Genomic DNA, 14,872 nt, shown 5'->3' on the forward strand with positions numbered 1-14,872 from the left:
ACATTTGGAGCATTCACAGTGTTAGATGTTGAAAGACCATGGTGGAAGAGGCAGAGGTGCCATGTGCTCGAGTGAGCCAACGGTATCGGCCTTATGATCCCCACTATGTGTTTCTGTGTGAAATTCAGCCACTCTATAAAACGTCTTTGTAGTACCAAAACTATGTATCCACAAACTGTTATCCAACTTAATTTCGTATGTTAACCTTTGACTAAACAGAACGTAATATGAATTGAACTGTAACTGGTCAGAATACAACCTGTCTTTATATTAAATTCGCAAGTGAAATAACACGTTTATGTGGCCCTAATTTTAATTTCCACGTACGATGTGTCATGAGAAAATTGTTACAAATTTCTGGAAAGCAGAACAGCAAAATGCAAGCAGGCAGCGGCGAAGTTACATTTCTATTTTTAAATAAAATTTCTAAAGAGCATTCAAATTCTTGCATACCACATGGTGCAATGTGGTAATGCATAATGATAAACTTTCTTTAAACAGTGAGATGGTGAGAGTAACTATTTCTATGATGTGATGGGCCATGATACCGAATTTAGAAAGAAGTATGTATGCAAAAAGACAGAGTAAAGCTTCGCCTGATCTTCAGACATAACAATGGTCTGAACAATACTATGCTTAACAAAGTGAACAATGGTTTGGGAAGGGTACACTGTTAACTGAGATATCTATAAAAACCAAACATCTTAGTCAGTGATATGTTAATGCATGACTCAGGGAAGTAGGGTTTTCTTTCTCTCAGCTCTGAGTAAGTTAACATTAAATAACTGACAATAATCATTCCGACAAAATTGCTACGTAGTGCCCGCAATCTTACCTCAAACGTCTCTTCAAAAAAAAAAAAAAAAAAAAAAAAAAAATTCTTCATCTAACAAATAAAAATCACAAGACAACACAGCACTACTGAATACGTCCATCATCATCTACTACACATCAATCAGAGGGAGCCCAAGCCCAATTGGGATGCGCAGATTACTGAACAGTTTCGTCGTTCTACGTTTGTCGTCATCACAGGAGCATATGGGAGCGTGCAGCTCCCTTTTGTATCGAGGCGAGTAAGACAATTGCGTTTGTTTGTAATGCTTTGCGGTGTTTTTTTAAACGTTTTATTTCAAAACGCCTGGCTGTGCTGTTACGGGATACCTGCCGTACAGCAGGAAGACAAAAGGTTCGGATGTAACATGTCATTCGTTCCCAAAAGGCATTCTGTTGCAGAAACAGTGGATTACGAAGTGCCACCGAAAAGATCGCTTTAGTACTACGACATAAACAACGTGTTCTTTTAGTTTCATGCCTTATGATTAAGTCTGTAAGTCCGCGATACGCGAGCAAAGCTTTTTAATCTACCTCCTAGGAGAGTGCTTAATCAAGACGCTGTACCGAGTGTAAATATATCAGGAAGTGTCCCCCGTGTAAGTAGTAACGCTAGTGCAGATGATGCAGTTTCTTCAAACAGGGCAGACAGGTTGAAGCAAGGAAGACAATGCAAAGCACACTTGACCACTTGGCTTATTATTATTATTATTTATTTTATGGCCTTCATTGGACCACTGTAGTCAAAAATACAAAGTTATAAACAAGTTGTTACACAGGGATACAATTTGGCTCAACAATGCCGGCCGCGGTGGTCTAGCGGTTCTAGGCGCTCAGTCCGGAACCGCGTGACTGCTACGGTCGCAGGTTCGAATCTTGCCTCGGGCATGGATGTGTGTGATGTCCTTAGGTTAGTTAGGTTTAAGTAGTTCTAAGTTCTAGGGGACTGATGACCATAGATGTTAAGTCCCATAGTGCTCAGAGCTATTTGCACCATTTGGCTCAACAATAACTTAATATGATATTTAATTAATATAATTATTAGCGTTTATTCTTATATGAAAGGTGTTTTGCTCTTCTGTCTGCCCAATATTTCTTCATTCTTTCAGATATTTTCTTTCTTTCTTCATTTGAGACCACTCTTCCTGTACTCCTTTTATTGATTTTCATTTGTAGTCTGGTTTGCGTGTCTTGCAGTTTTCTGGTTTTTCTCTGTCTTGTTTTTTAGGTCATCTACTGTAATTTGGAATTCTTTTATATCTTCCTTAATTTCTGTGATCCATTTAATGTCGCTCTTGCTATTCAACAATTTTTGTATTATTTTTTTACTAATTCTGTTTTCTGGAGTTCTCATCAGATGTCCAAAGAATGAGATGCGATTCTTCCTGATCGTGCTCATGACTGGTTCTATTTTCTTATATACTGTTTCATTTGATTCTATTCTGCAATGTCCATTTATTTTGTACTGTTTATTTATACATGTCCTAATTATTCTTCTTTCTATTTTTAGTATTCTGTCAATTTCTGCTGTATTAGTTGTTTTGAAGATAGTTTCAGCTGCATACGTTATTTCTGGTTGTGTAACTCTTTTATAGTGTTTTAATTTTGCATCTATACATAGGCTTTTTTTGTTGTATGTAGTTTTGGTAATGTAATTTGCGTAGTTCAGTTTTTTATGCTATTCTGCCATGATGGCTTCTCATTTAGATTGTATGTTATTATTTCGCCTAAATATTTAAATTTATCGACAATTTTGATTTCCTGTTCTCCTATTGTAATTTTGTTTGCAAGTGGTATGGTATTCTAAGGCCTACTTTCTCTGCTATTTCTTGTAGTGATTCCACTTGTTGCCTGGCTTCTTGAACGGTGTTGGCTAGGAGATCAAGATCATCAGCGAATCCCAAGCAGTTTAAGCTAATATCATCTTTTGCACTTCCAATTCTTATCATATTTGGATTGTCCTTGTACCACTCTCTCATTATGTATTCCAGTGCACAGTTGAACAGTAATGGTGATAGGCAGTTACCTTGTCTTAAGCCTGTTTTTATGAGGTATGGTTCCGAAATTTCTCCTCTAAACTTCACTTTTGATTTGGTGTTGGTTAGAGTGAGTTGTATTATTTTAATTAGTTTTGGATGGAGTCCTAAATTTCTTAAAATTTTTAATACTGAAGGTCTGTGGAGACAGTCATATGCCTTCTTAAAATCTACAAATGTTATTGCCAGAGGTTTGTTAGTTTCTTGTAGTATGCCATAATCAATTTGAAACTAATTATCTGCTCTGCACAGCTTCTCCATGGTCTGAAACCTCCCTGATATTCCCCTAACTCCTGTTCCAATTGCTCCTTGATTCTTTCATATAGGATCTTGGATAGAATTTTGTACGTGCAGTCTAGGAGAGAGATTCCTCTGTAGTTGTCTGGGTTGCTTTTAACTCCCTTTTTGTGTAGTGGGTGGATGATAGCTGTGGTCCAATGTTCGGGGAATCGTTCTATTACCCAAATTTTTGTTAGAGCCATGTGTAAGGAGGTTTTGACTGTGTCACTTGCATATTTCCACATTTCATGACCACCTGGCTAATATGTCTCAAAGAAAACAAAATGTACCAGACAACATCTACAGAGGAGTGTGAGATTCAAGGTAATGAACTTCGTAAACGCATAGAAGAATTGTAGGAACGGCAAACTGACAGCTATGGATGCAAAACTGAGGTGTAGTGAGAAGTGACTGAAACCAAAAGTGAAAGCTAGCGTTGCGAAAATGAAAGATCAGCAGAAGTATCAAAAGACGCAAGTGCGGGAGAAGGTGACTGGAATATTAGGCAAACCATTTTCAATAATGCAGGTAAACTACTTGCTGAGTGGAAGGAAACAACCAAAGCGGCAAAGAGAAGACATTTGTAAAGCAGTTCTTCGTGCTGTACTTAGGAAGTGTTATTTTTTTTTAAGGAATCCGGTTGGTTACCAACTTCCAGGACTATCCACACTCAAAAGGTGGACATCACGCTCTTTCAGATGGTTTGCTGGTGGGCTTACAACAATCTTACACCTAATGAAAGCAGAGTCATCTGTATTGCCAAAAACTGAACATGTATGTGTGCTCTCATTCGACGAAATGCATGTATACAGCAGTATTACAGGCGATTCCGTTGAAGACCTTGCTATAGGACCGCACCCTAACGTAGGTGCGCGGTTTGTATTCGGCATGGAAGCAACCCGTCTGCTATGATTTTGACACGCGGGTAACAGCTATTTAGTTAAACACTTTCGTCTGCTCCATATAAGTTGTTGGCTACAATGTTGTTGAAGTTGTGTGTGACTTCGACAGAAAAAATCTGTCTGTGTGGAAATGTCTTAATATAACAGCAACAAATTCCTGCTTTCCAGATCCTCAATATGAAAATAAAAGACGCTGGATGTTTTCCGATGTTTCTCATTTATTTAAATTAATGAGTAACCACTTTCTGGACGATGGAATAAGACTTCCAAGCGGGAAAACTGTTAACAAATCTGTTACAGAAAGACTGCTTGCAGTAGATTACAATTCACCTCAGTGTCAGGGGCAGAGAGTGTCAAAGAATTTATTTAGCTATACAGCTTTTTTCGAGTACGATGGCTAAAGCCATAAGATACTTGAAGCCTGAAGAAGAGGAAGCAGCAAACTTTTTTCAGCTTGCCAACGACCCATTGACGTCCTGAAAGCCCGAAGATACAACAACGAGAATACGTTACCCTGTGGTTATGGGACGTACAAGGATGTTCAAGAAATGCTACTAAGGGAACGGTACTCATATGCCGAAAAAAGGCGCGTAGACAGTACAAATCGTTCGCTCCCATTCCAGAAAGGCATCATGGAAACTTTTCGGTCGCTTTTTGGACTGTTTTCAGACCTTCAGCCACTGAAGATGAGATGTATTCGAACTTCACGGCTGTATCAAGGTGCTCTGGAAAAATTATTCTCGCAGATAAGAGGGTCATTTCCACTTGAAGCCCTCTCCAACAGAAGTGTAACATCGATTACGGCTGCTACTCTTGCGGCACAATGCTCGTGATATTCCTTTATCATATGAAACTTTGGTAGAGGCTGATGACAGTGATACACTTTTGACGTCAAATTTGTTCAGATGAATTTTGCGCTACGTGAGCGAACCACTGGAAATGTCAGATGATGAATGAGAACTGTAAGGTATTAAGTTTCCTCTTCAACCTGCGCCTGAAGAAGCAGCTGTCAGTGAGGGATTTCTCTGCAGAAGGATTCCGATACCTGGCGAGCTAAAGCGCATATCGTGCAAAGAAGTATGACGACACACTGGGAACACCGTTAGTGATATTTTAAGTCCTTCTCCAATAGATGTGGAACATATTGGCTGGAGATATTGGTGTGGACATACAGTTCCGACAGGTGAGTGGCTATATAAAGTGTCACAGTTTGAACTTATTTTTAATGAATTTAAAGATTTACAAAGTATTTCGTAGGAAAGAAATAAAGTAAGAACAATCTGCGCTCCTATCTGAACTAAATATGCTGATTTTTCACCATAAATCATCACATGTATGTTAAAATAAGACTATATCCGCATACTGTTTCCTAACATGAAGCTGGAAATGCAAACGGCGGCAGCAGCAGAAAAGCGAAAATGCCTACAGTGGCACTCTTCATCCACTACTAACAGGCCGGCCGGTGTGGCCGTGCGGTTCTAGGCGCTTCAGTCTGGAACCACGTGACCGCTACGGTCGCAGGTTCGAATCCTGCCTCGGGCATGGATGTGTGTGATGTCCTTAGGTTAGTTAGGTTTAAGTAGTTCTAAGTTCTAGGGGACTGATGACCACAGATGTTAAGTCCCATAGTGCTCAGAGCCATTTGAACCACTACTAACAGGTAAATCAATTGTTTTAAATAATTCTATGAGAACTTATTGCGTTATTTGTGCTTAAGAGCCTTCCACTCAGCCAGCCCCTGATTCTTTTGCTCCTGTAGTGATGTCCATGCGCCAGTCAATCGCTTCGGGCCAACCTTCTTTTCAATAACCTTGACTTCAACTAAAAATGTATCAGGCTGCGCAGAGGCAGAAACTTGGCCACAACAAGACCAAAGGTTGTTTAACAGTAACATAACGTGGTCTCTCTCAGACGTGTATATCGGTAACTTACGTAAATCAAAATGACATGCGAACCTTACACAGCACCTAACAGACTTCTTAAATGGGACTCAATGGTGCTTTACGTATATCCAGTTCACCGAGTCGTCAATATCCAGTTTTCAGAATGAGATTTTCACTCTGCAGCGGAGTGTACGCTGATATGAAACTTCCTGGCAGATTAAAACTGTGTGGCGGACCGAGACTCGAACTCGGGACCTTTGCCTTTCGCGGGCAAGTGCTCTACCCAATGAGCTACCCAAGCACGACTCACGATCCGTCCTCACAGCTTTACTTCCGCCAGTACCTCGTCTTCTCGTCTCCTACCTTCCAAACTTTACAGAAGCTCTCCTGCGAACCTTGCAGAACTAGCACTCCTGAAAGAAAGGATATTGCGGAGACTTGGCTTAGCCACAGCCTGGGGGATCTTTCCAGAATGAGATTTCACTCTGCAGCGGAGTGTACGTTGATATGAAACTTCCTGGAAGATTAAAACTGTGTGCCGGACCGAGACTCGAACTCGGGACCACAGTTTTAATCTGCCAAGAAGTTTCAATATCCAGATTTGTCAGGCAACCGGATTGTACAGTTATCCAGTGTCGGACTGTACGGGAACTAGAGGGCACCCCAAGGGAGGATCGCCATGCTATGCAGCAAACACATCGTAATCTCAGCAGATGTGCAATTTTTTGCATGCTAATCGTCATACAAACATTTAAAACATAATATTTCCGTTATTCAGTTACTCTAATATTTCGTAAGCTTATGCACTGGTGACTCGTTGCTGCACTCCGCCAGTGAACAGAACAAGACGAGGGGCAAAGCGCTTAAAGAAGATATAAAGCACGCTATGACAATTCGGTAATGCTGAATCTGACTTGTAATATCCAAAAGCTTTTCTCAGTGGCACCTACAGTTCGTCAAGTATATGGCATGAGCCATTCATACATGTTTAACCTTGTGTAATCTTACAGAGGGTGGTTTCACTGCAGTATTTACTGGTAAGTAGTGTACTAACGTATACGAATTTTGTGGCACGTCCTGTACGACGTTGCAAAGTCAACCTTCTTGCATTGGACGAATATCTTTTATAGGGTGATAACTTAAATCTGAATCGTTGGAGACAGCTGGAATCTTCTTCGTCTTTCTTCACCTGCTGAGTATTCTGCACTTTCTGTTGGTTCGATCAGATGATGATCTTTCGTTTATGGGGCGCTCAACTGCGTGGTCATCAGCGCCCGTACGAAGTCCCAATCCTTACACAGGGAAATCTAGCCACTTTCACGAATGATGATGAAATGATCAGGACAACACAAACACCCAGTCCCCGGGCAGAGAAAATCCGCAACCTGATCGGGAATCGAACCCGGGAACTCGTGATCCAGAGGTAGCAAAGCTAGCCACTAGACCACGCGCTGCGGACTCGATCAGGTGACAGACTCGTATGGAACTTGGTTAAAACCTAGAGAACCAGTGGTAGTGAACCTGATCCCTATCACCCACTAATGGGCGCCCAACTTCCATTTTGGGCTGCAGACAGCAGGTTTTTCAACATTTTCATTACGTTTTCATAAAACACTGACATAAAGTATTTGGTAATAAATTGTTATTATATGATTTGACCTGCTGCAATTCTGCTTTATACATTTTATAAATTAAAGTTACTTTCCTTTCATATAAATTATCAATACTGTAGGACTGGTTGTAACACAACCGTTTGCTACTACTATACCATAACCTCAAAGCTGAAGGCAGTTCATATAGTGAAATTATTCTTATTCAAGTAATTATGGTATGAAGAAGCAGAGCAGTGCTACCCTCTGAGAGGAATTTTTTTATGTTGACCGTGTTGTACCTAACGGAGGTGGCTTATCGGAAATGAAACTCAGAATTACGTAAATATTCCAACAGTAACAAATAATATTTTACCTAGCTACACTGTTAACAGAATAAAGAAAACGGTCGCCTGCCTAATTAGGCAAGAGAATGCAACAGGCAATAACAATATTAATGTGCTAATAGTAAACAGCAGGAGCGTCTATAGAAAGGTCCCAGAACTGCTCTCATTAATAAACGGTCACAATGCCCAAGTAGTACTAGGGACAGAAAGTTGGCTGAAACCAGATGTAAACAGTAATGAAATTCTGAACTCAGATTGGAATGTATACCGCAGAGACAGGCTGTACAGTGAAGGGGGAGGCGTGTTTATAGCGATAAGAAGTGCAATAGTATCGAGGGAAATTGACGGAGATCCGAAATGTGAAATAATTTGGGTGATGATCACGGCTAAAGCAGGCCCAGACATGGTAATTGGATGTCTCTATAGGCCACCTGGCTCAGCAGCTGTTGTGGCTGAGCACCTCAAGGATAATTTGGAAAATATTTCGAGTAGATTTCCCCACCATGTTATAGTTCTGGGTGGAGATTTTAATTTGCCGGATATAGACTGGGAGACTCAAACGTTCATAACGGGTGGCAGGGACAAAGAATCCAGTGAAATTTTTTTAGGTGCTTTATCTGAAAACTACCTTGAGCAGTTAAACAGAGAACCGACTCGTGGCGATAACATATTAGACCTTCTGGTGACAAACAGACCCGAACTATTTGAAAAAGTTAACGCAGAACAGGGAATCAGTGATCATAAAGCGGTTACTGCATCGATGATTTCAGCCGTAAATAGAAATATTAAAAAAGATAGGAAGATTTTTCTGTTTAGCAAAAGTGACAAAAAGCAGATTACAGAGTACCTGACGGCTCAACACAAAAGTTTTGTCTCAAGTATAGATATGCGTTAGATGAGTATGTGCCAAGCAAGATCGTAAGAGATGGAAAAGAGCCACTGCGGTACAACAACCGAGTTAGAAAACTGCTGCGGAAGCAAAGGGAACTTCACAGCAAACATAAACATAGCCAATGCCCTGCAGACAAACAAAAATTACGCGAAGCGATATGTAGTGTGAGGAGGGCTATGGGAGAGGCGTTATATGAATTCGAAAGTAAAGACTTGGCAGAAAATCCTAAGAAATTTTGGTCTTATGTCAAAGCGGTAGGTGGATCAAAACAAAATGTCCAGACACTTTGTGACCAAAATGGTACTGAACAGAGGATGACAGACTAAAGGTCGAAATACTAAAAGTTTTTTTCCAAAGCTGTTTCACAGAGGAAGACTGCACTGTAGTTCCTTCTCTAGATTGTCGCACAGATGACAAAATGGTAGATATCGAAATAGACGACAGAGGGATAGAGAAACAATTATAATCGCTCAAAAGAGGAAAGGCCGCTGGACCTGATGGGATACAATTTCGATTTTACACAGAGTATGCGAAGGAACTTGCCCCCCTTCCTGCAGCGGTGTACCGTAGGTCTCTAGAAGAGCGTAGCGTTCCAAAGGATTGGAAAAGGGCACAGGTAATCCCCGTTTTCAAGAAGGGAAGTCGAACAGATGCGCAGAGCTATAGACCTATATCTCTAACGTTGATCAGTTGTATAATTTTGGAACACGTATTATGTTCGAGTATAATGACTTTTCCGGAGACTAGAAATCTACTCTGTAGGAATCAGCATGGGTTTCGAAAAAGACGGTCGTGTGAAACCCAGCTCGCGTTATTCGTCCACGAGACTCAGAGGGCCATAGACACGGGTTCACAGGTAGATGCCGTGTTTCTTGACTTCCGCAAGGCGTTCGGTACAGTACCCCACAGTCGTTTAATGAACAAAGTAAGAGCATTTGGACTATCAGACCAATTGTGTGTTTGTAGATAACAGAACGCAGCATGTCATTGTCAATGGAGAGAAGTCTTCCGAAGTAAGAGTGATTTCAGGTGTGCCGCAGGGGAGTGTCGTAGGACCGTTGCTATTCACAATATACATAAATGACCTTGTGGATGACATCGTAAGTTCACTGAGGCTTTTTGCGGATGATGCTGTGGTATATCGAGATGTTGTAACAATGGAAAATTGTACTGAAATGCAGGAGGATCTGCAGCGAATTGACGCATGGTGCAGGGAATGGCAATTGAATCTCAGTGTAGACGAGTGTAATGTGCTGCGAATACATAGAAAGAAAGATCCCTTATCATTTAGCTACAATATAGCAAGTCAGGAACTGAAGCAGTTAATTTCATAAACTATCTGGGAGTACGCATTAGGAGTGATTTAAAATGGAATGATCGTTTAAAGTTGATCGTCGATGAAGCAGATTCCAGACTGAGATTCATTGGAAGAATTCTAAGGAAATGCAATCCGGAAATAAAGGAAGTAGGTTACAGTACGCTTGTTCGCCCACTGCCTGAATACTGCTCAGCAATGTGGGATCCGTACCAGAGAGGGTTGATAGAAGAGATAGAGAAGATCCAACGGATAGCAGCGCGCTACGTTACAGGATCATTTAGTAATCGCAAAAGCGTTACGGAGATGATAGATAAACTTCAGTGGAAGACTCTGCGGGAGAGACGCTCAGTAGCTCGGTACGGGCTTATGTTGAAGTTTCGAGAAGATACCGTCACCGAAGAGTCAAGCAGTATATTGCTCCCTCCGACGTATATCTCGCGAAGAGACCACGAGGATAAAATCAGAGAGATTAGAGTCCACACAGAAGCATACCGACAATCCTTCTTTCCACGAACAATACGAGACTGGATTAGAAGGGAGAACCGATAGAGGTACTCAAGGTACCCTCCGCCACACACCGTCAGGTGGCTTGCGGAGTATGGATGTGGATGTAGATGCAGAGAATGACTAACATTCTTGTTTCAGAAATTAGGTATGAGTAACTTTAACGGACAAACACAACCTATATTTTGCCACACGCGAGTGCAGTGAACTCTGACACCTGCATATGTTAACGTTAGATTTGGGGTTGACGGAGTTGAACAAATTATTTGCACAAATATAGCAGATAACAATACACACTATTATTTTCAGGGCTTATTCAAACTGAATGGTCTTTATAACATTACTATTAATATACACTGTAGAACCCCAAATTGGACATAGGTTCAGTATTATTTTTCAAACATTTTCCCAGCTGGCATAAAATTGTAAATGTAGTTCACTGCAAAATTATGAACTGATCACAGGTTAAGTGTCTCTCAACTAAATATTATTCTATTCAGAATGAAAGATAATTGGAATTCACTAACAGGTTACTTCTTACGGTCTTTTGAATAAAGAAATTATTGCTTTCATAAATAGTGATCTTTCTATTAATTGTTATTATCGTGAGCATAAAGGATAACCTGTGGATCCTATTACACTATTAATATGCACTTTCAATACCCAAAAGAAACAAGTGCTTAGTAAGCATGAGAATATAGCTTTCCACTATTGAAGTTTTCCACTTTTACTACATTGAGATACTCACCTTTTGCGATTTACAACAGGCAGCAATGTTATCATTTACTAAGCAATACTTTATAAGCCTCAGTTTTAAGAACTTTTAATTTTGAAGTTGGCAACATATTAATAAGCAGATTTAATAGGAAAATTATTTTCAGTAAGCATCATTTACTTTAACTCACTCTCTTGCCACTTTAACTTTCTTTTTACTATGTTCAAGAGGCATTAATTAGTTAAAACACTAGGCTTTAATGTTCTTTCAATAAGGACACTCGGTAATCACTTTAGTTCAAACGGAGAGGAACCTGAGAGGTGTTATGATAAGGAAAAAATCGAGATAGGTACATAAATTCAGTTATAAATTACCTTATATTTGAGCACACTAACACATCCAACAAGCTGATCCGTCACTGTACATCACTATAGTGCTCCATTACAATGATTGCGCAATGTGGTGGCGATTGCATGTTGGTAGGTGAAACTGCAGGTAGAATTGCTGGTGGCGATGATAGATACGAATTTCAGAATAGTTCCAGCTCTTTATCCATCCATCCGAGGCATTGGAAAGCGTCAGGAAAAGCCTCTCTCGGAATCAGCACAATATACAACTTTTACATGGGCAGTTCACAGTTTGGCAGTTCGTTCCCGACTGACTCTTGGTTCCACCTTTTCTACCTAGGCCAACCAAAATTAGCGCGCGCTACTCAGTTCCGTTCCCTAGGGGAACCACAACAACTTTTACATATGACATAACTAAGAACCCTAAGTAGGGGTCAGCAGTTTACATAAGAACAAACAAACATTTTAAATAAAACAGAACCTTTGCACATATTAAAATTACAGTTATATACAGTAAGTTTTGTCTGCCTCCAAATGAGACAAGGAATTGAAATGATAGATACACTGCATTGCATAGAATCAAACCATGACATCAAAGTTTTTTTTTTTACACAGAAAAGAATAAACACTCTCATGACATCGATTCAATCCAACAACATTTACAGATACTCAACGTTATAATATTAAACCAAAACAAAAGGCAACATAAATCCGTACAGCATTAGAACTATGGTGTTACAAGGTGGGTGGTTTGAAAATTTTAATATTAACAGAGATTCAAAAGTGGGTGGCAAGATGGGAAAGGCTAACTACCTTGCTCTAAATAATTCAGAGACGCAGGAATATTTCGAGAGAATACACCGATGCTTATCAAACCGAAATAACAGTCTGTGATGTGACTGTATGACGCAACTCTCTCCAGATGCCATCTTTCCCTATTCAGTCATGCTGGTTTGATCAAGTACGTCTCATAGATAAATCGTAGTTCCTAAGATTTGCCACTTTCCAATGTGGAATCGGATAGTAATAGGGTGTAAAAGTCTGGAGACTGAATGTCTGTTGCATAGCAAAATACACTGTGGTTCAGAAGTCTGGGGAAAGCGATATGCACTTATGCATTTAGCGGTAGTAACGGTACATAAGTTACAAAACGACAGTGCAATGGCGGGTCTGTCATTTGCACTCAGATGATTCAAGTAGAGAGGTTTCCGACGTGATTACGATCGTAAGACGGGGACTAGCAGACTTTCAACGAGGAATGGTGGTTGGAGATAATCTCACGGAATATTTCATTTTGGAAATCGTTAGTGAACTCAATGGTCCCCTTAAAAAGGCTCTGAGGGGCAAACAATTCACCTCGGACGACGACGTCCAGCTGTAGGTGCGGAACTGGTTAACATCGCAGCCCCGGGAATTTTATGAGACAGCCTGTAAGTAGGCTGTTTAGGTTTTTTTATTGGTAACGCCACCTCTTTATGAAAATCACTGGCTGTGCTGTGTGCAGTCTGTGGCTGCTTTGCATTGTTGTAATACTCGCCATTGTAGTGTTAGGCAGCTGGCTGTGAACAGCGCGTAGCGTTGCGCAGTTGGAGGTGAGCCGCCAGCAGTGGTGGATGTGGGGAGAGAGATGGCGGAGTTTTGAAATTTGTCATGAACTGCTCTATATATATATATATATATATATATATATATATATATATATATATATATATATATATATATATATATATCAAGGTAAATACATTGTTTGTTCTTTATTAATATCTTTCATTTGCTAACTATCCCTATCAGTAGTTAGTGCCTTCCATAGTTTGAATCTTTTATTTAGCTGGCAGTAGTGGCGCTCGCTGTATTGCAGTAGTGGGAGTAACCAAGATTTTTGTGAGGTAAGTGATTTGTGAAAAGTACAGGTTAATGTTAGGGCTATTCTCTTGTAGAGATTATTGAAAGTCAGATTGCGTTGCGCTAAAAATATTGTGCGTCAGTTTAAGCACAGTCTTGTAAAATTGTTCAAAAGGGGACGTTTCTTATGTCGACCCTTAGCCGAGGATACCTCACTGGAATCTTCTGATTTTTTTTCTTGTAGTTTGTGTAATTAGTGTAGCTTTTGTTTATTGCTAGCGCGTAATTGTAGAGAAAATATCCTGTGTAGTTGCAGTCTTTCATTGTTGTACAGTAAAACAGTTGTGGCATGCATGTAGATTTGCACCAAGTATTTCGCAGCTGCAATTAACTACATATTATTTTCCGTGCTATGTTAATGTGTTCTCTTATTTTTGCTCTTCAAATTGTGCTTTTCTGTGTTATCGTGTGAAATATTGTGACAATAATGGCGTGTGAAAAACGTAACACTAGGCTCCAAAGTAAACTGAGAAATGACAGCGAAGACGAAAGCAGTGTGTTAGCGCCACTGTGTAATGAATTAACTAATGTTCAACATAGTAACTTGGTAATTGTGCATAGGGAAATGGAGCGGGCGGCAAACAATGGCGTAGGCAGTGAAACAATTAGTGATCAGGGAAGCATTATCGATCGATCGGTCGGCAATAGCTCGGCTCAGGAATCCGAAATGACACGACACGATCTCGCAAATACTGTAAATTCAGGTTTTGGATCCTCACCGTTTTCTCAAATAAGTCAAGACACATTTTCTGCTTGTCAAAATGTGAATGTTTCCGGTGCAAATTTACTCCCGAAAAGCACTGAGGAACATGTTCCAGACACCAGTGCATTGTTATTACAATTAATACAACAAATGGGACAAACACAACAAAAGCTTCAAAAGTTAGACACAATGGAACAAAATCTTCGAAAGTTAGACACAGTGGAACAAAATCTTAAAAAGTTAGACACAATGGAACAAAATCAGAGACAAACACAGCAACAGTTAGACACAATGGAACAACACCAGAGACAAACACAGCAACAGTTAGACGCAATGGAACAAAATCTTCAAAAGTTAGACTCATTGGAGCAAACTCTTGAACAAACACGTGAGGATTTAACTACTGAGTTACATCACATTGAATCGAAATGTCAAAAAGTCTGTAATGACGTAAAAACACAAATTTGTGAGCATTTCCAACCTATTTTTTCGCGTCATGAAAATGCATTACAGAATCACGAAGCAGCCATAAAAGAACTGCAAACCATTGTTCATGAAAATCATGAGACCTTGTCGGCTAAAATTGACTCAGTTGCATCTACCGATTCGGTTACGCAACTTTCA

The sequence above is a fragment of the Schistocerca nitens genome, chromosome 7, assembly GCF_023898315.1.
Source record: "Schistocerca nitens isolate TAMUIC-IGC-003100 chromosome 7, iqSchNite1.1, whole genome shotgun sequence".
Classification (NCBI taxonomy): Eukaryota; Metazoa; Arthropoda; class Insecta; order Orthoptera; family Acrididae; genus Schistocerca; species Schistocerca nitens.